A 19,342-nucleotide genomic window follows, 5' to 3' on the forward strand; every position below is an offset into this window, starting at 1 on the left:
CAATTTTATAATAAAGCGTTGAATATCTCACGTGGTAATATTGAATACTGCACTGAAAGTGAGGAAGAATGGTCGTAAGTGTATCGGTTGTTTACCCTCTTGATTCCATGGCTGACCAGGAGCTACGGCTCTTTGCCTCTGCCTAGCATCCTGAGAGAGGATCATACTGCATATCACCAGCCCAAGAAAAGATCAAAATTCAAAATTTGAAGTGCAGTTCCTACTGAATGTGTAATGCTTTCGAACCATCTTAAAGTTGAAAAACCATTAAGTCAAACCATTGTAAGTCGGGGATCGTCGGTACAGAGTTGAGTTTAAAAAGCAAGCCAAGGGCTTCCCTGGTGGCGCAGTGGTTGGGAGTCCGCCTGCCGATGCAGGGGACACGGGTTTGTGCCCCGGTCCGGGAAGATCCCACATGCCGCGGAGCGGCTGGGCCCGTGAGTCATGGCCGCTGAGCCTGCGTGTCCGGAGCCTGTGCTCTGCAACGGGAGAGGCCACAACAGTGAGAGGCCCGCGTACCGCAAAAATAAATAAATAAATAAATAAATAAATAAAAATAAAAAGCAAGCCAAGGAAGAAGATGTATACCATGACTGTATTCACATAAAGTTAAAAATCATGCAAAACTACCATTCATTATTTAGAGATACAAACATATGATAAATTAATCAAGAAAAGCAAGGGGATCTAACACAAAATTCAAGGTAGTGGCTACTTCTGAAGGTGTAGAGTTAGGTGTAGCATCTAGATGAGGCAACAGAGAACTTTAAACGGTCATGTTTTCTTTCTTAAACTGGGTGGCAAAATTTGGGAGCTTGATAGATAGCTACCTTAAAATTATTCTTTTTTATATCTTCAACATTTAATACACATAAATTTTAGAAAACAGGCTAGCAGTGACAACCAAAATGGACTACACAAATAAGGAACATGAGGCAGAAGGAACTCGATATATCAGTCAAGATTCTTTTTCTTTTAATTGAAATATATTTGACATATAACTCTGTATAAGTTTAAGGTGTAGGAAAGGTGGATTTGATACATTGATATATTGCAATATGGTTGCCATTGTAGTGTTAGCTAACACCTCTATTGTGTCACATAATTATTATTTCTTTCTTGTGGTGAGAATAATCAAGACTAACCTCTTGGCAAGTTTGATGTTTATTATTTAGTATTATTGTGTGTAGTCAATATACTGTGCATTAGATCACCAGGACTTATCTACTAGCTGCAAATCTGTACCCTTAAATCAGTCAGGATTCTTTGGATTGTAAATGAACAATAACAACAACAACAAAACGGTTTACACGAAAAGGGAATGTGTTGTTTGGCTCAAATAAATAAAAAGTCTAGGGCCTCAGCCATAGCTTAACGGGAGGGAAGAGTGTGGTCAAACTATGTCACCAGGTCCTGGCTTCTTGGAGCTCTGTTTGCTCTATGTTGGATCCCTCATGAGATGATTTCCCCCTTGGGTTAGTAAGATGGCTGCCACAGGCCTGTTACATTTTCTAGGTTCAAGCGTGCAAGCACAGTGGAAAACACTGTATGCCTCTTATCCAATAGTCCTAGAGCAAAAGTTTTTATTGTGTCACATTGGCTCAGCTTGGATCATGTGACCATCCTGGATCAGCCATTGGCCAGCAGGTATACAGTGCTCTGATTGGCTGGAAGCAAACCACACGTTCACTCCTTGAGCTCCACTTGGAATGAACTTCACTGGATCTACATAACCAGGGGTGGTAAATGGATAACTGCCCAAGGAAAATCAAGGTTCTTTCTCCAAAAGAGGCAAATCAAGTCTCGGTGGCCAAAATCAAAATTAAAAATCAAATCAGTCATGGAATCTAGCTTGCTCTCTCAGTAAGCCTGACCAGAAAGCCTGGTCCAGTTTAACTAGAAGCAGGAGAAATGGTACGGAAGGTAAGTACCTGTCTATGCCCAGCTTCTCCCAGAAGCTGAGACTGAAGTAGAGCCTTTCAACTTTCAATTCACCAGGGAACCTCACAGAGCAGGAGAGAGGGGTAAGGAGAATGAAGCAGGGGGCAGGGGAGAGAGACAACCCGAAAGACACTGAGGAAACAGTCACCATTAAATGTAACTGGTCCTGAAGGGTTATCCACAAAGAAGTGCTAAAAATCGCCCCTTCTCCCCCCCAATCAAAGTTTTACTCTGTAGGTCACAGATGCAATGTGCTGAGCAGAGATGCCCTGAAATGGGAAGCAAGAGGCGACTGGCACAGGGGTGATGTGAGATGTTGCCAGGTTGTACCTGTGTGAAGGAGTCGGCAATCCAGGCCGAGCTGGTCGCTGCCATACCAGCTGGGACAAGAAGCAGGTGAGACAGATCAGATCAGCTGCTGTGCCTTGGGTAGGGAGGTTCACAGGGGTGGATACCATGGCTGAGTCAGGAGGCCCATCACTTAGTGATGTAACAGGGCCCCTTCCAATAGCATTTTTCTCTCTCCTGCCCTAGAGGCTTCAAGCCTCCATCATTCCACTCGTTACCTTTCAAAACCTGTCTGGTGCACCAGGGAGGGTTTGCTCTCTCAAGTACATCAGTTACCTGCCTGATGACCTGCTAAATTGACTGCCCAACTCCTGGGGCAAATTTCAGCAAATAATCACTATCCAGGCAGGGTTCCTGAGGGGCCCCTCTCACTTTGCCCTAAGCCCAGCAACCGTGCACGAAAGTGGAAAACTGGGGTGAAATCAGGACAGCAAGGTGAGGATGATAAAAGGATGGAGGGATTTGGAGTAATCTAACTGAAGGGAGTGGAGAGGGCATCCAGAATACGAGGCTTGCAGATGGACGGGACCGTGGTACTCCCGTAAAGGGACTGTTTTCTTGTTGTGGAAGCAGTTCTAACCCCTTGAAGGTTAACTTTTCATGTAGCATTCGGCACTGCTCTGGTGCGTAATTGGTTTCTGGGAGGTCAGCGGTGCCTCACGAAAAAGCCCATTTGAAAAACATCAATCTGCAACGTTAAAGTGGAACTAATTCCATGCTTAGCTACAGAAACTCCAGAACCACATTTCACTGATGAAAAGCTTTTAAAAATAACATAGACCTTCATTTCCTAATCCCTAGAATGAGGGGGTTGGATTAGGTGATCTTGAGGTCACTTGTTTCCCTTTGTCTTTGTTGCTAGGAAGCATAAAGCTCCAGTTGCTGCCAGTTTTAAAAAGGAGTTTGGGGTTTGGGTTTGTTTCTCTCTCTCTCTCTCTTTCTCTCTCTCTCTCTCTCTTCTTCTTCTTCTGTCCCTTTCACCTTTTCAGTCTGTGTTAACAGCTTCAGTATATATGGGTCTCTCTGTTTATGGTGAGCTATTGCAAATCCCTTTGGTAACATATACAACCAAGATTCCTTTCATTTCTAAGACTCTATGATTCTAATGATGTCCATACTTGCTTTTCCCATCTGAAAAATGTAAACAATAATTCCTGTAGCTCTCTTTGCTCAGGTGCTGAATCTTGGGTACACTGAAGCTTCAGATGTGAATAACAGTTCAGAAAGGCTACAAGGTACCCTGTGCCTGTTATCAGAGCTCTGACCTTGACCACAGCAAGCCTGGGATGCCCAAGACGATTCCTCACTGTCCTGGCTTCCATCATCACCAGACTCCCTCCTCACGCACAATGTTCCAGCTCTGCCATCTGCTTTGAGGTTTAGTCACGGAATTTATCTTGTAAGTTTCTTACCCTCAACCTCCTACCTCAGCGGCACAAAGACATCTGGGAGCCCTGAGGCTTCCTCTGCGCAGGTGCGTGCCATCCGCTCAGGGAACCCAGCAGACTCAGGATGGCTGGGCCCCTTCTCAGGTGGTCTCTCTCCATTTCAGAGCCCATTACCTAAGAGGCTAGAAGAGGACAAAGAAGTGTCACATGACCCCACTCCTTTTCCTGTCCTGTCCTGTCACTCCCCCTTTGCCACTGTGCTAATTTCTCTGTGTCTCCATGGACCCGAACTCTTTCTGTAGCATTCTGTTTTAGCTGCCTAAAACAGTTTCCCTTTGTTTTCTTTGCTTTTTGTTGCTTTTTCTTCTCTCCTCAAATGCCTCTTCCCTTCAGGAAGAGCTTAAATGCTATTTTATATCCTATAGCTTCGACCCCATATTTTTCAACAAAGGGAAATGAGTTTTATCCATTCTCGGTGTGAGCTGGATGCATGAACTCCTTGGCAGGCTCCTGACAGGCAAGTCCTTGCTGGCCTCTGTAAACTGGCGATGGTGACGGGGGAAATCACTTCCTACACAGGCACCAGATGAGTGAGAGCGAGCTGTGTCGACAGAGGAAGGGAAACCAGCATCCTCATGCCTCTGGTATGTGTGAGATGTTTTCCTAGGTTCATTGATTGTCACTTAATTCTAATAACAACTGACTAGGAAATGAGCGTTGAGCCATTATACAGATGCATACACTGAGGCTTTAACATGTTAGGTCTCTCCCAAGCTCCAGGTGCCAGTAGGTGGCAGAGCTAAGATTACAGCCTAGGTTTGTCTGATTGCAAAGCCCAGGCCCTTTGTACCAGGCCCTGTGTAAAGCGCTTTGCATATAGTTTCTCAAGTCATCACAGTAACAACCCTCCAAGATAAGTATTAGCATCCTCGATTTACAAATGAGGAAACTGAGGCTTAGAAAAATCCATTAACTTGCCCCAGATCATGCTGTTGTGAAGTGACAGGGGCATTCCAACTCAGGCTTGGTCCAGAGGTCACCTGTGTTATGTACCCCAATTAAAAAGCCAAAGCACTTGCTCCCCAAGGAGGGTGGCACGGAAGGCTCAAACCTCAGGCTCAGAGCAGGCAGGTCTGGGCCCGCAGCACGTGAGATTTCTCAGACATCCTCTTCGGCTTCCATCAGTACGTACTGAAGCCCCAGGGAGCCTGGCAGACAGTGTTTAGTCTTCCCTTGTCAGGCCCCATCCGTTCAGCGCAGCTCTTGTGCTCGGCCCTGAGTGTGCTGCTCTGATGTGGCAGCTGCGCCATTAGTAGCCCATATGGCGGAGCTGCAGCCCACTTATCTGTAAAGGATGTGTCGGTGGAAACTGACAAATGGCAGCAGCTTGGCCACCCTGGGGATGGTTCCATTTGGAAACCGAACCAGGGGGCCCGAAGTCCTGCAGTCACCCCACCGCAGGGCCAGCCTTGCCCCGGCAGCCGGGAGCCAATTGCCACAGGGCAAATCTGCTGACTTTGGTGCAGAGGAATTGCTAACCAGATTTGCAGTCCTCCCAGCTGTCCCACCTCAAGCAAAGCAATGCCACCAGCACCCCTGCTCTGAAGTAGGACAATATCTTTGGAGACAGAAGCAACAGGAAAAATATGACAGAAGCGAAACAAACCCAGATTTTCCCATAACAAAATGGCTCGCGTACTGACTACTGTAATGCCTGTCCTCCTGGTGCGCTAGAATTTCTATTTTAGAAAAGAACCTTTTCTTCTTCCCCTCTTGTGGAATGGCCCTGTGACTGTCGTGGCCTTTGTGTTGATTTAATTACTATTAAAGAAGCAGATGGGAAAACCATGAAGCGCATCGCTGGGGAGAGAAGAACGTTGGGAAGGAGGAAATCAAACTGAGAGTGGGCTTTGACACTGTGGCCTTTTCAAAGACTGGAGGGCAAGCGACAGGTGCACCTGTGATAGCAAAGGAGCCACAGAAAGAGGAGCTCAGAGACCTCCGTGCGGCTCGGAAGGAAGCCTGTGAATCTGGGAGATTGTGAAGCACATCCAGAGATTCTCCCAAGATGGCAACATGATCTGGCTTTTAAGAAGGGCGAGCTGAAGGCTTCCCTGGTGGCTCAGTGGTTAAGAATCCACCTGCCAATGCAGGGGACACGGGTTCGAGCCCTGGTCCGGGAAGATCCCACATGCCACGGAGCAACGAAGCCCGCGCACCACAACTACTGAGCCTGCACTCTAGAGCCCGTGAGCCACAACTACTGAGCCTGCATGCCACAACTACTGAAGCCCGCTCGCCTAGAGCCCATGCTTCACAGCAAGAGAAGCCACCGCTATGAGAAACGCACACACCACAACGAAGAGAAGCCCCCGCTCGCCGTAACTAGAGAAAGCCCGCACGCAGCAACAGACCCAACGCAGCCAAAAATAAATAAAATAAATAAATTAAAAAAAAAAAAGAAGGGGCAAGCTGTAGTCCATCTGCATCTGGATCGATTGGACATTGTTCTGTCCAGAAGGAAGGCACCTGTGGAAGGAAGGAGCAGAGGTGATGGTGAAAGGGATGGGTGTGGAGAGTGAAAGGCAGCGCCTGGGTGTGAGGACTGAAGAGGGGGCTGGGCTCGGGCGCCCCAGGCAACTGCAGCTGCCAAACTCCAGTGTAAACTGAGCAAGGGCACCGGGACTCCAAGTACGGTGTGTTTCAGCACCAGGGTGAAGCCTGCATTTATGGGAAATATCTTGTTCCCTGGGGCAATATGTTCTCTCTCCAGGACCCAGAGAAACTTGACTGATAACAAAAGGGGAGAGAAAAGAGAGTGAGATCATGGAAAGTTACTGTTTGGGATGTAGGAGTCTGTTCTCCACAGGGAAGCCTGGAGATCTATCACAGAAGGTCAAGTGTATTCCCAGATAAACAACCTTAAAGGTCAGGAATGCCCCTGAAACAAACAAGGCCCAAATCCTTGAAATTGAGAAATGCATTCTTTTTACTAATGTGTGATAACTTCACCTCTCCCGGGGCGGGGTGCCAGGTTAATGAGAAATCCATCATTCCCCCCAGTTGGGGGCCACCCTAAAAGGGACACCAGCTAAGATTGCCAGCTGGGCACTGAGCTGGAGCTTCCACAGAGCAGCCCATGTGTGAATCCAGTCATCAGTCCCTCATGTCTAGACATCAGACGGTTAGAGCTCAGAGCCTCAGGCTTAGGAAGGTGTGATTGCTTCAACCAGCCATGCATTGCGGAAATAATTCCAGGTGACCCGATTCTCTTGGAGAGGATCCCTCTCAGAACCCAGTAAAACTATTACGTGAGAAGCTCGAGCAGCCTGGAGATGCCATGGGTAGGTATTTTAAGACTTCAAGTAATGTCAGCCGAGGTACCAGGCGTGGGAGTGATTCCAGCCCCCCACTGTTTTGGGCACTCCAGCTATGGACCAAGACAGCACTGAACAGAGACAAGACATCCCCACTGTGCCCTGTATCTGGCTCTTGGGACTGGCAAGCACAATAAAATGGTGGTTTTATATCATTAAGTTTGAGGTAGTTTATTATTTAGCGATAATGACCAGGAACACTGGCTAAATGGGTAAACACACTGACACCAACATACCCAATATACAACAAACAGCAAGTACCCCTTGATAGAGACCGTAAGTTGTAGATTCTAATGCACTAAGAAAAACTAATCGGACATCAGAAACTTGCTTGAAAATTAAGGAAGAGAAGGGTAGTGTCAACATGTATTTCATTCAGCCCACTGTGATAGGGTCTGATGAGGTAATTTAGCTATTTCCAGTCAAAGTCCTATTTTCATCTTTTGAGAAAATTTTAGGAGCTAGGCACCGTCCTAAGTGCTGAGTATATAAAAATAAATGTCTCTTTTCTCTGGTTTATATTCTAGAAGAGAATATAGACATATAAATGAACACTCTAAGCACGATGGGTTAAGGTCTATGGGACAAGCAGGAACAGGGTAGAATAAGAAGGTGCTGACTGAGAAGGAAGTAGTCAGCTGAACAAAGAAACATGAGTATTCTATGCAGAGGGAACTTCATAGGCAAGGCCTGGAGGAAGAAACCCACACAGTATATCTGAAGAACCGTGAGGTCTTTGGCATCTAAAATATAAACAGGGAGGAGAAGGGGATAAGGCCAGTGCAAGGAATCTGTGAAGTGCCTGGATACCGTGGTAGGAGCTTGGATTTTACAGTGTAGGTGACTCAAAACCAGGGGACATTTAAAATTAGGAAGTGATACAGTCACATTGAGTTTTAGATAAATCACTCTGGGGGCTATACCAATGATGTCACTCAGAGGGTAAGTGGGAAGGCAGAGAAACTCACTGTGTTATTGTTTCAACAGCCCAAGGGAGAAACTGTAAAAGGCTAAGCTTGGATAGTCATAGCAGGGATGCCAAGGAGAAGATGGATTCCAGAATATTTTGTGGGTCAAATTCTCAGGATTTTGTAATCAATTAGATGCAGGTTGAAGATTAGGGAGAATTCAAGAATTATGAACTTGAGGTGTTTGTGAAATACACAGGTGGAAATGTTCAGCAGAATTTGAATGTGTGATCTAAAGATGAGGGTAATTGAAATTTGGGAACATATTTAAAAGTTATAAAAGTAAGTCTCCCAAGAAAGAAATGTAGAGTGAAGAGAAAAAATTTTTTAAAAGATAAAACCTGGAGGAACTTCAAATGTCATTCAAAAAGAGAATGGATACATAAATTAAACTATAATCACACAACAGAGTATTATACAGCAGTGAAAATGAATACTGCAGCCACTTGCAACAAAACACTCTTACAAAATTGAGAGGAAATGCAAGTATTGGAAAATATATCATATAAATTATACAAAGTTGAAAATATACCAAAACTCCCAATATATTGCTAATGGATATATATATATGTTATACTGTGGTGAATAGGAAGAAAATGAAAACCAGAGACATCAGTATAGTGGAACCAAAGGTGGGTGGGAAAGGGGCTCCACTGTGGACAGGTGCACACTGATATCACCATCACTCTTCTTAAGATGGTGAAGGCTTCACGGGTATTAACATCCATAGCTTATACGTGCATTACATACATTGTTGTTGAATATTTGAAATACTTCATAATAATAGTTTTTGATGAACCCAGAAGTGACTAGGAGACAAAGTCAGATAGAAAATGTAAATGACTCTTTCAAGTCACAGGACTGAGGAGAACAAGTGCAGATGGAGGTTGGTGTGAGGAACGCATGAGATTGAGAAGGTTGCCTTTAGTACGATGCTGCTGTGAGAAGCTGGATAGATTTACGGAACTGAGCAAAGAGGGGAGAGAGCAGAGAACGTGTGGTTCAGCCACCCTGGAGGGTCTAAGAGGTAGAATATATATACACATACACACACATACACACACACACACACACATATACATTACTAATAAACTGATAATCAGATTGGCCCAGGAAACACTCTGTCTTTAAGTAGTTTTCTTTCCTGGATGGGCCCCTCTGGTCTCTCTCTACCATCTCTCCCGGAGCTATTGGTGTGGCAGTGTCTTCTGAGCCCCAAGCATGCAACGTGCCTGACTGCACAGTAGGAGAATGACCAGATACTTCCTACTCCAACCAGACGGGAATAGGATTATCTCTCTAAACTTCAGGAGAAAACAAGCACAAACTATTGGTAGGTGACCACATTTCAGAGTGTGCAAATGTGCTCACCACATTGGCTCATCAGTCATGCTGGAACGATGGCATGGTGGTTTTCATTCCCAGCCTCTCCTTGCTGGGGAGCTGGGAATAGTCATCTCACTGCAAATGACTGGGAGTTTCTGTTCCGTTTCTGTGTCTTTATGTCATCACCTGCCATCTGCCCCTTCCTGTAGCAGATGACAGACCCCGCACTGCACCTATGTGGTATCCAGTCAGCATTTTACAGGGGTCTCGCTGCCTCCGCTGGAGAGCAACCACTTTGTATCTTTGGCTGCTTCTGTTGTTTTGATAAGGTCACTGCTCATTTTATTCTCTCGACCTCACTTATTGTTCTCTCTTGGTCTCTTTTTCTTCAGTCGTGCATAGTCTGCAGAAACATAGAATGTTTTATAGTGTTCCATGCTCCTTCCCTGTGTTTATTGCCCCAAACTCACCTATAGGCTCTAACCTTAAATTATTAGCTCTGTGGCTGGGTTACAAAAAAAAAAAAAAGAAAGAAAGAAAGAAAAGGGGTGGGGTGGGAAGATTATCTGTCTTAACAGCTGGCACCCCAAAGTTTTTTAGAGATAGGACTATTTTTTTTTTTAAAGAAGGTGTTGGGGGTAGGAGTTTATTAATTTTATTTATTTATTTTTGGCTGTGTTGGGTCTTCGTTTCTGTGAGAGGGCTTTCTCTAGTTGTGGCAAGCGGGGGCCACTCTTCATCGCGGTGCGTGGGCCTCTCACTATGGCGGCCTCTCTTGTTGCGGAGCACAGGCACCAGACGCGCAGGCTCAGTAGTTGTGGCTCACGGGCCTAGTTGCTCCGTGGCATGTGATATCCTCCCAGACCAGGGCTCGAACCCGTGTCCCCTGCATTAGCAGGCAGATTCTCAACCACTGCACCACCAGGGAAGCCCTATTCTTATTTTGGAAAACACCATCAGTCACTTGGGGGTGGAAGGGAAGACCCTGAAATATGGGTTGGAATAAGATGAAAAAGCTGCAAGAGATAGTTATCTATTTAGCATAAAAAATGAATGAGAGGTTGGTGCTGGTGATATAAAGGAATAAGCTCCTCACAGACTGACCCAACCACAGAGAGCAGCTATGAACATTGCACAAAATCAAAAGACAAATAAACAAAAAGAGCCGAAGGCACTGGAAAATGAACAAAAGCAGAGAGATTCTGAAAGGGAGACCAAAAGGCAGCTATCTTTCTATACTAGGGAACCAAAGGGAAGAACATGAGGCGACCCCGGCCAACAGAAGTGAAAGGGGATCCTAGAAACGTAAAAGCACAAATGAGGGCCCCGAATTCCATATATAAACGTTGCCCAAGTTTCTGGCTGGCCCCTGACAAAGGCAAATGTAAGCAGACTCAAAGTAGCTTTCAGCTAAGCCTAAAAGATGTGATCTGAGTTTTGAGCAGTGCCCACTATAGGTGAGAAAGGGGTTAAGTCTGAATCTAATCAAATGAGTTGTTTGCTAAGACCAAATATCAAAAATCTTTGAGGAAAAATAACAGAATCCAGAGTTACCATAAAATAACATTCATAATGTCCAGTATCCTCTGAAATTGGATGCATAATGTCCAGTAACCTCAAACTAAAAAGAACCAAGAAAATGGGACCCACTCTCAAGGGAAAAGACATGAATAGAGGCCAATACTGAGAGGTCCCACATATTAGAATCAGCAGATAAAGATTTTTTAAACCACTGTAACACATGTATCAGACTGCACTCTAGAGCTCGTGAGCCACAACTACTGAAGCCCGCATGCCTAGAGCCCGTGTTCTGCAACAAGAGGAGGCACCGCAATGAGAAGCCCGCGCACCGCAACGAAGAGTAGCCCCCGCTCGCCACAGCAACGAAGACCCAACGCAGACAAAAATAAATTAATTAAAAAAGAAAAGCATGAAGAAACTTGTGGCAAAGGAATATTTACTTGCAATGAATACAAAACAGGGACTTGCAATGAATACAAAACAGGGACTCTTAGCAAAGAGATAGAAAATATAAAAGAGAATACAGTGGAAATTCTAGAGCCAGAAAATAAACGTCATCCTACTACATACCCATTTAAATACTAAAACAAAAATAAAAACAAAAAACTGACGGCACCAATTGTTGGCAAAGATATAGTGCATCTACCTGTTTAATAATACACTGCCGAGGATGTCGTGAAATGTGCAGCCAATATAGCAGCTTCCTAAGTGAAACACACACTAATCATATGGGCCAGCCATTCCACTCCTAGGTATTTACCCAAGAAAAACAAAAACATGACCACACAACAGCTCGTACACAAATGTTTCAGCAGCTTTCTTGGCAAAAGCCCCAAACTAGAAACAACCTACACATTCATTAGCAGGCGAATGGTAGACAAAATGTGGTGGATCTGTACAATGGGATCCTACTCAGTAATGCAAAGGAATAAACGTGGACGCACCTCAAAATCCTTATACAGAGTGAAAGAAGCCAGGCACAGAAGAGGAATACAACATAGTAGATACTATGATTTGAGTTTTAGAAAATTCTTAAAAATTTTAGAAAATGCAGACTAATCAAGAGTGAAAAGAAGTCACCTGCATGTGGGGATTGCATGTGGCTGGGGGAGAGAGAGGTTAGAATGAAAAAAAGCATGAAGGGCTTCCCTGGTGGCTCAGTGGTTAAGAATCCACCTGCCAATGCAGGGGACACGGGTTCGAACACTGGTCCGGGAAGATCCCAAATGCCGCGGAGCAACTAAGCCCATGAGCCACGACTACTGAGCCTGCACTCTAGAGCCCCCGAGCCACAACTACTGAGCCCATGTGCCACAACTACTGAAGCCCGCATGCCTAGAGCCCGTGCTCTGCAACAAGAGAAGCCACTGCAATGAGAAGCCCGCGCACCGCAACGAAGAGTAGCCCCCGCTCGCCACAACTAGAGAAAGCCCGCGCGCAGCAACGAAGACCCAATGCAGCGAAAATAAATAAATTTAAAAAAAAAAAGCATGAAGAAACTTGTGAGTGATGAAACCTTCTTCATCTTGATGGTGGCACTGGTTTTACTGTGTATACGATTGTCAAAATTCATCAGATTGTATATTCTAAATGCTTACAGTTTGGTTTCTGTGAAATAAACTAATAAAGTTAATTTTAAAATGGATGGTCAATCAGGAATCAGTTAGAACAAGGCAGAGAACGGGGAAGGTCAAGTAACATGGAGCTTAAATTGAATCCGGGAAGGCCTTGAAGGCTATCACTACTTAAGATCAAGGATATTTAATATTCGGTCAGAACCCATCTGGCTCACTCCATCCTAACCCCATTCCACCTTCTACAAAACTTCCGTAATTCTAGAAACGCACAACAATCTATGAGTGGTTTTCCATGAAAATTAAGGACAGGAATTCAGCTGTACCTATGGCTTGATGTAGGGTGGAACAAGGAGACCTTACAAACACACCATAAACTGAGTGACTGCAGCAGAAACTGGAGCTTAGGGCCAAAGGTCAACAGCCAAATATTCCCCAGATTGGAAGAAGTCACAGTGAGGCTGTGGCCTTTCTGTGGGGTTTAGACTGGGATTTGTGACAAGTGTATCCAGCTCTTCAATGACAGCATATACCTGGCTAATAATCTGGGTGATATCTATAAATGCTCTGAATGCTACACTTTCCCTCTGGCCACCTGCCTCTATGGACCTGAATGTGGAACCTCGATAATTTAAGGTAGTAAGTAATCTTCAATCAGGGGGGACACATCAGCATCTCATTAAAATTATAACCCAGGTCAACCAAGTCATTATCTCTAGGGTATTGCCTGGGCATGCGTAGCTTTCAAATTGCTCTAAGGAAATCTGCACTAGTCTCTGGGCCACAGAGAACGACGGGTTCACCTTTTGATCCAGATGTGACTGATCATTTTAACCCTGCAGATTCCTGACCCCAATGGAACCACAAGTCTCAGTGGTGGGCTGGCCTGAATCATCTGGTCACACAGTCTCGGTCACTCCCTAATCAAAAACTAATCTTTGACACAGAAATCCACTGGGCAGAGAAAAGACTCTTCCAGGATACACCAGAAGCTATTTCCTAAGTACCAAAGTTGTCCTGTCTCTATAAGTGCTTCTTGGTATTTCACTCTGGAACTTTCTGCCGTCTGAATTCTGAGGCAAGGAACAGAATGGTCAGGCTTCTCAGTGTGCCTGCCAAACTGCTGCTGTCCTAGTAGAAATGCCTTTCCACACTGTTAAACATCCAACTCCTTTCAGTCAGCAAAATGAACCATACAAATACCCAGAACTGATGGATTCCCAGGAGGAAAACAGAAAGAACAAATGTGAAATAATGTACAATAACCATCTCCATATTTGCTAGCTAGAGTTTAACTGTTTTTCTTTTTTAATGTGCAAAGATTAAAGGGAAATATTATTCATCTTGGCAAATAAGATATTAGTTTTTCAAAAAGCTTTTTTCGGTGTTTCGCATTCTGAATACGATCCTGAGGTAAATATGATGGACTGACTGTATCATTCCTTAGCTAACACTACTTGGATTCTTCCTATATACCGTGTATTGTTCTAACTCTTCACATATATTAAGTAGTTTAATCATGATAATTCTATGAGTTATTATTTTTATCCTTATGTTACAAAAAAGGAAACTGAGGCATGAGGACGTAAAGAAACTTTCCAAAGGTCACACGGTTATTAGTTGGGGGAGTGAGATTCAAGCCCAGCAGTCTGCCTCCAGAGACAATGAGTGATCCATGTCTTAATGACTGTGCTTTTCTGACTCTTGTGGCATAACACACTGCTTCTCCATCTGCCATTCCTCCAGGAGCACGTGTGCCATAGACTGGCGTTTGGAAAGGTCTTGGAAATATCTGGAACTGCACGTGCGGTTTTGCTGCAGCATATGATATAGGGATAATATTGTTGAAAATGCATTTTGCTACGTTGTCCAGTGTCACCTACATTCAAATATAAGGAATCTAAAAACCCACATAAGACAGTTCTTCAAAATTTAAGAATTGCCAAGACACAGAAGCCACCTAAGTGTCCATCAACAGGTGAATGGATAAAGGAGATGTGGTGTATATATTCAATGGAATATCACTGAGCCATAAAAAAGAACGAAATTTTGCCCTTTGCAACAACATGGATGGACTCGGAGAGCATTTTGCTAAGTGAAATAAGTCAGACAGAGAAAGACAAACACTGTATGATATCGCTTATATGTGAAATCTAAAAAATAAAACAAACTAGTGAATGTAACAAAAAAAGAAGCAGACTCACTGATGTAGAGAACAAACTAGTGGTTACCAGTGGGGAGGGGTAAGGGATAATATAGGAGTAGGGGGCTAAGAGGTACAAACTATTAAGTATAAAATAAGCTACAATGATGTATTGTACAACATGGAGAATATAGCCAATATTTTATAATAACTATAAATGGAGTATAACCTTTAAAAACCGTGAATCACTCTATTGTACACCTGTAACTTATATAATATCGTACAGAAACTATACTTCAATTAAAAAAACTTTAAAAACTCAAAAGTAAGGAAAATCTTTGTTCAACATTTAGAAAACTTGTATCTTATGAGTTTTTCTATACTTTTATCATTTTGCTTGGGCCATCAGGGAGCTCAGGAGCTGAATTTGCAAAACAGCATCTTAAAAACATGGGCATTTTTCCATAGCTTTGGTTTATTGGACTTGCTTTCTAATTTTTTCTGTATTTTCAGTGATGTGAATTTTTATCTTATCTATTTCACCCAATTTTTCATATCATTTTATGCTTTGAATCCTTTTAATACAAGGTGATATGGAGTAGTATAAAAATAGAAACATTTTCTTAAAATAGAATGGAAAAAATCAGTGCCTTTCAGGTAGCAAATTTGGATTTAAAGGGAAAGCAATATTATATTTTTCTAGAAAAAAATTTAATTATCTAGAGCCAACTTCTGATTGACAGATTTCCTCGTAAAGATTTCTTCTCTCCCTCTCTTCCCATCCCCCTTCTTCTCACCATTCCCTCCTTCCCTCTTTCTGTTTTTTTTTTCTCTTCCTTCTGTTAAAAATAACACTACAACTATTTTACTGTTAAACGCAACTTTGCATTCCTGCGTGAGTATGCCTCCAGAATAAAGTATTAGAAATATAATTATTGTACCCTCATTTTGTAATAGGTTGTTTGTTCTTTGTCTTATCAGCTTAAAATAATCATATATATATAGAAAATTAATCCTTTATTAATGTATTGTAAATATTTTTCCAGGTTGTCACTTGTTTTATAATTTTGTTTATGTTTTCTTAAAATTTTGGCCTCGAGTAATCAAAGGTATTATTTTTGTTATGGTTTGCCATGTTTAGAAAGGCCTCTCCATACTGCAATTATATAAAGAAATCCAGCTATGTTTGCCTCCATCTTTTCACATTCAAATCTTATAATGAATCTGCCACTATTTTTTTTCTAAAAGATAGCAGGTTGCCTTAACATAGTTTTAACGATATGTCTTTCCCCAACCGCTGTCTTTACCATCCACAAAATCCTCGTTTATATTAGGGTCTATTCCTTACTATTGTATTACATCAGCTGGCCTCCTTACCCATCTATTAATGTGCCAATATAAACATTTTAAAATTTCAGTACACTTAAATGTCTGATAATGGTTATTTTACCACGTTATTCATCCTTTAAAAGTAGATACAGCTATTCTTGCATGTTACTTTAAAAATATCATTTTATCAAATCCCCCCAAAACCCATCTTGTTTTTTGACTGAAATATCAAATGTATAGATTAATTTAGAGAACATGTATGAACACGTATAAAGAATTTTTATATTAGTGAATTTTCTTATTTTGAAATATATGTGTATTTATTCAATATTATTTTAGGATCTTTAGTAGAATTTAAAGTTTCCTGTTTATCAGTTCTATATATTCCTCATTAATTTACTTCCTAGATATTTCTTCTATATTTGAATTTGCACTTCAAACGACAGCTTGTTTGTCAATTATAACTTATAGCTGATTGGTGATGGATATGTGTTTTTGTATATTAATTTTAAAACCAGCCTCCTTATTAAACTTTGTTATGGCTTCTAATATTTCAGTAATCATCCTGCATTTTCCAGGTGTTCAACAAGTAACTGCAACAAGTAACTTCATTTCTAACATTTGTACTTTTTTTTCTCTTTTCTCCATATATTGGATAATTCTTCAGAATATTATTAAATATGTATTGATAATAGACATCTTTATCTTGTTTCTAACTTTAATGAGAACTCTATTAGTCTTTTCACCAAGTCTGTCAAGGAAATGTTTAAATTTTATTAAGTTTTTTTCTATTAAGTTTATTTTTAATCAGTAAAGTTATTATATTTTATTAAATATTTTTTAAAGATCTGCTGAAATGATGTTATTATTTCCTTTTACTTACATAACGTAGTTATTTAAATGCTGTCTTTTAAAAAAAATTTTACTGAAATATAGTTGATTTCAATGTTGTGTTAGTTTCAGGTATACAGCAAAGTGATTCAGTTATATACATATATACATATGTATATACATATGTATATATATATATATATATATATTCTTTTTCAGATTCTCTTCCATTATAGGTTATTACAAGATACGGAGTATAGTTCCCTGTGCTATACAGTAGGTCCTTGTTGGTTATCTATTTTCTATACAGTAGTGTGTATATTTTAATCCCCAACTCCCAATTCATCCCTCCCCCCCTTCCCCTTTGGTAGCCATAAGTTTGTTTTCTATATCTGTGAGTCTATTTCTGTTTTGTAAGTAAATTCCTTTGTATCATTTTTTAGATTTCACATATAAGTGATGCCATACTGTATTTGTCTTTCTCTATCTGACTTACTTCACTTAGTATGATAATCCCTAGGTCCATCCATGTTGCTGCAAATGGCTAAACGCTGTCTTGACCCAGTTATAAGGACCTGGCTAAGGCTGGTGCGTTCTCCTTCTTGAACGGCTAAGTCTGCACCTCACCACCTCTCTTCTGGAGGCTTCTACATTGTGGACCATCATATTCCAGCTCTGATGGCCCCAGGGCCAGGTTCCAGACACCCAGGCACTGTCCCTACGCCCAGAGCCAGCTGAGATCATTCAAAGTAGCCAATTCTAAGCCTGTTTGCCTTGCCTGACCTGTTCCTTCCTGCAGACACCACAAGAAAGACCCTTGTCCGAAGTCCCCTCCCCCGGGCCTTGCCCCCAACCCCTGCTGCCCCTGAGTGGCCCGTGAGCCTGCAGAGCTCTCCCCAGGGACCTGCGAGGAGCAAAACTAAAACCCTTTATGGTTTCTCTCTCTCTTGACCCTCATCTGGCCACAGCACACCTCACCCAAGGTAACGTGGTAAAAATAACGTGTTGACATGGTGAATGATATTGATAATTTTTTAACATTCCTGATGAAATATATTAATCTTCTAATACGCTGCTTGACTCTATGCGCCAGTGTTTTACTTTGGAACTTTGGATTTTTATAATAAATGCATAGTCATAAGTTAGATGAATGTGTGCATGCGTGTGTGTGTTTTAACCACGCTTTGTCAGGTTTTGTTATCAATACTATCTTTGGATTTTTATAATAAATGCATAGTCATAAGTTAGATGGATGTGTGTGTGCGTGTGTGCGTTTTAACCACGCTTTGTCAGGTTTTGTTATCAATACTATCTTGGTTTTATAAAATCAGTTTGGAATATTTTCCTTTTTCCCACATACTGGAGCACTTTATACAGTCTAGGAATTCCCTGTTCCTTGCCGACTGAAAAAATACACGCAGCCTAAAAGTTGAGAGTTATGTTTTATTTGGTGGAAATTTTTAGGACTTAAAATTGTCCGGGAGGCAGCACCTCAATTAACCCTGAGAGAACTGCTCCAAGGAAGCAAGGGAGGGGCCAGGTTATATAGATGTTTTGCGGCAAAGGGCAGATAGCTGGGAACATCAAAAGATTATTGTTAATGGAAGAAAACCAGATATCCCAAGTTAAGGAATTCAGTGCTTTTCTATGTATGGGAAAATGCAAGAGTCTGGGCTCACTGAAATCATTCCTTTGCTATGGACCTCAGCTATCTGAGGCCTGTATCCTGTATTTTCACATCCTGAGTTTCCTCAGGGCTCACTGTGGGAGTGGCCGCAGTCTGATGGCTGCTAGGTGGCAGGTGTTCTTCCCTTCCTGAGTTCCCTCAGGACTCACCAGCTCACATTCATGGTGGCTGCATTTGCTGAAGACTGTCACATCCTTTGTTTACCGATATAGCAGGAAATATTCCATTTCTCATCCTTAAACGTGTGAAAGAGTTGGCCGGTGAGACAGTCTGAGCCTGAGAGGGGCTGGGGGAGGAGGGATTGTGTAGATCTGGAAGCTATTATTCTTCTACAGCAATTGTTCTGTGTAGAGTCTCTACATTTTCTGGGATACATTTTTGTTTTTCTCATTTCTGACAAGCGCAAAGTGGGCATACGGAGGTCAAAGCCCTCGGATCCCAGGTAACAGGCTCTTCCCCAGCTCCCTTCCAGGGCTCCCTGCCAGCCCCAAGCTGCCCACCGCCAGGAGGCCTTTCCTGGACTGAGGGGTCCACACTGACCCAGCCAAAGCTTGTTCCGATGCTGAATCAACACTCTGATGGGCTCAAAAGCATTGGGAGTATCTGTTCATTGACAGTTTGCTAGCACTCACCTGGAAACCAAATGGAATATTTTTCTATTTTTCCTGAGCCTATGCTGGTGAAGCCGGAGCAGTATTTTCTCTGACAGAACTCAGAGCTCAGAGCCACAGGCAGGGCAAAGAAGCTTTCTGAAGTGAGCTAATACCCTTTCTAGAGTCCAAGGGCCTGTGTCTACAGTTGTATTGCTACACCTGCAGAAGGAAAACCCTGGAGGGCAGAGACCCTGGATGCAGTCACTCAGGAATGCTTAGTGCAGGGAGCATAGCAAGGGGACCCTGGGTGCTTGGT

Source organism: Delphinapterus leucas, chromosome 21 (genome assembly GCF_059928025.1).
Source record: "Delphinapterus leucas isolate spDelLeu-1000000601 "Yukka" chromosome 21, BTC_Dleu_Yukka2, whole genome shotgun sequence".
NCBI classification, from domain to species: Eukaryota; Metazoa; Chordata; class Mammalia; order Artiodactyla; family Monodontidae; genus Delphinapterus; species Delphinapterus leucas.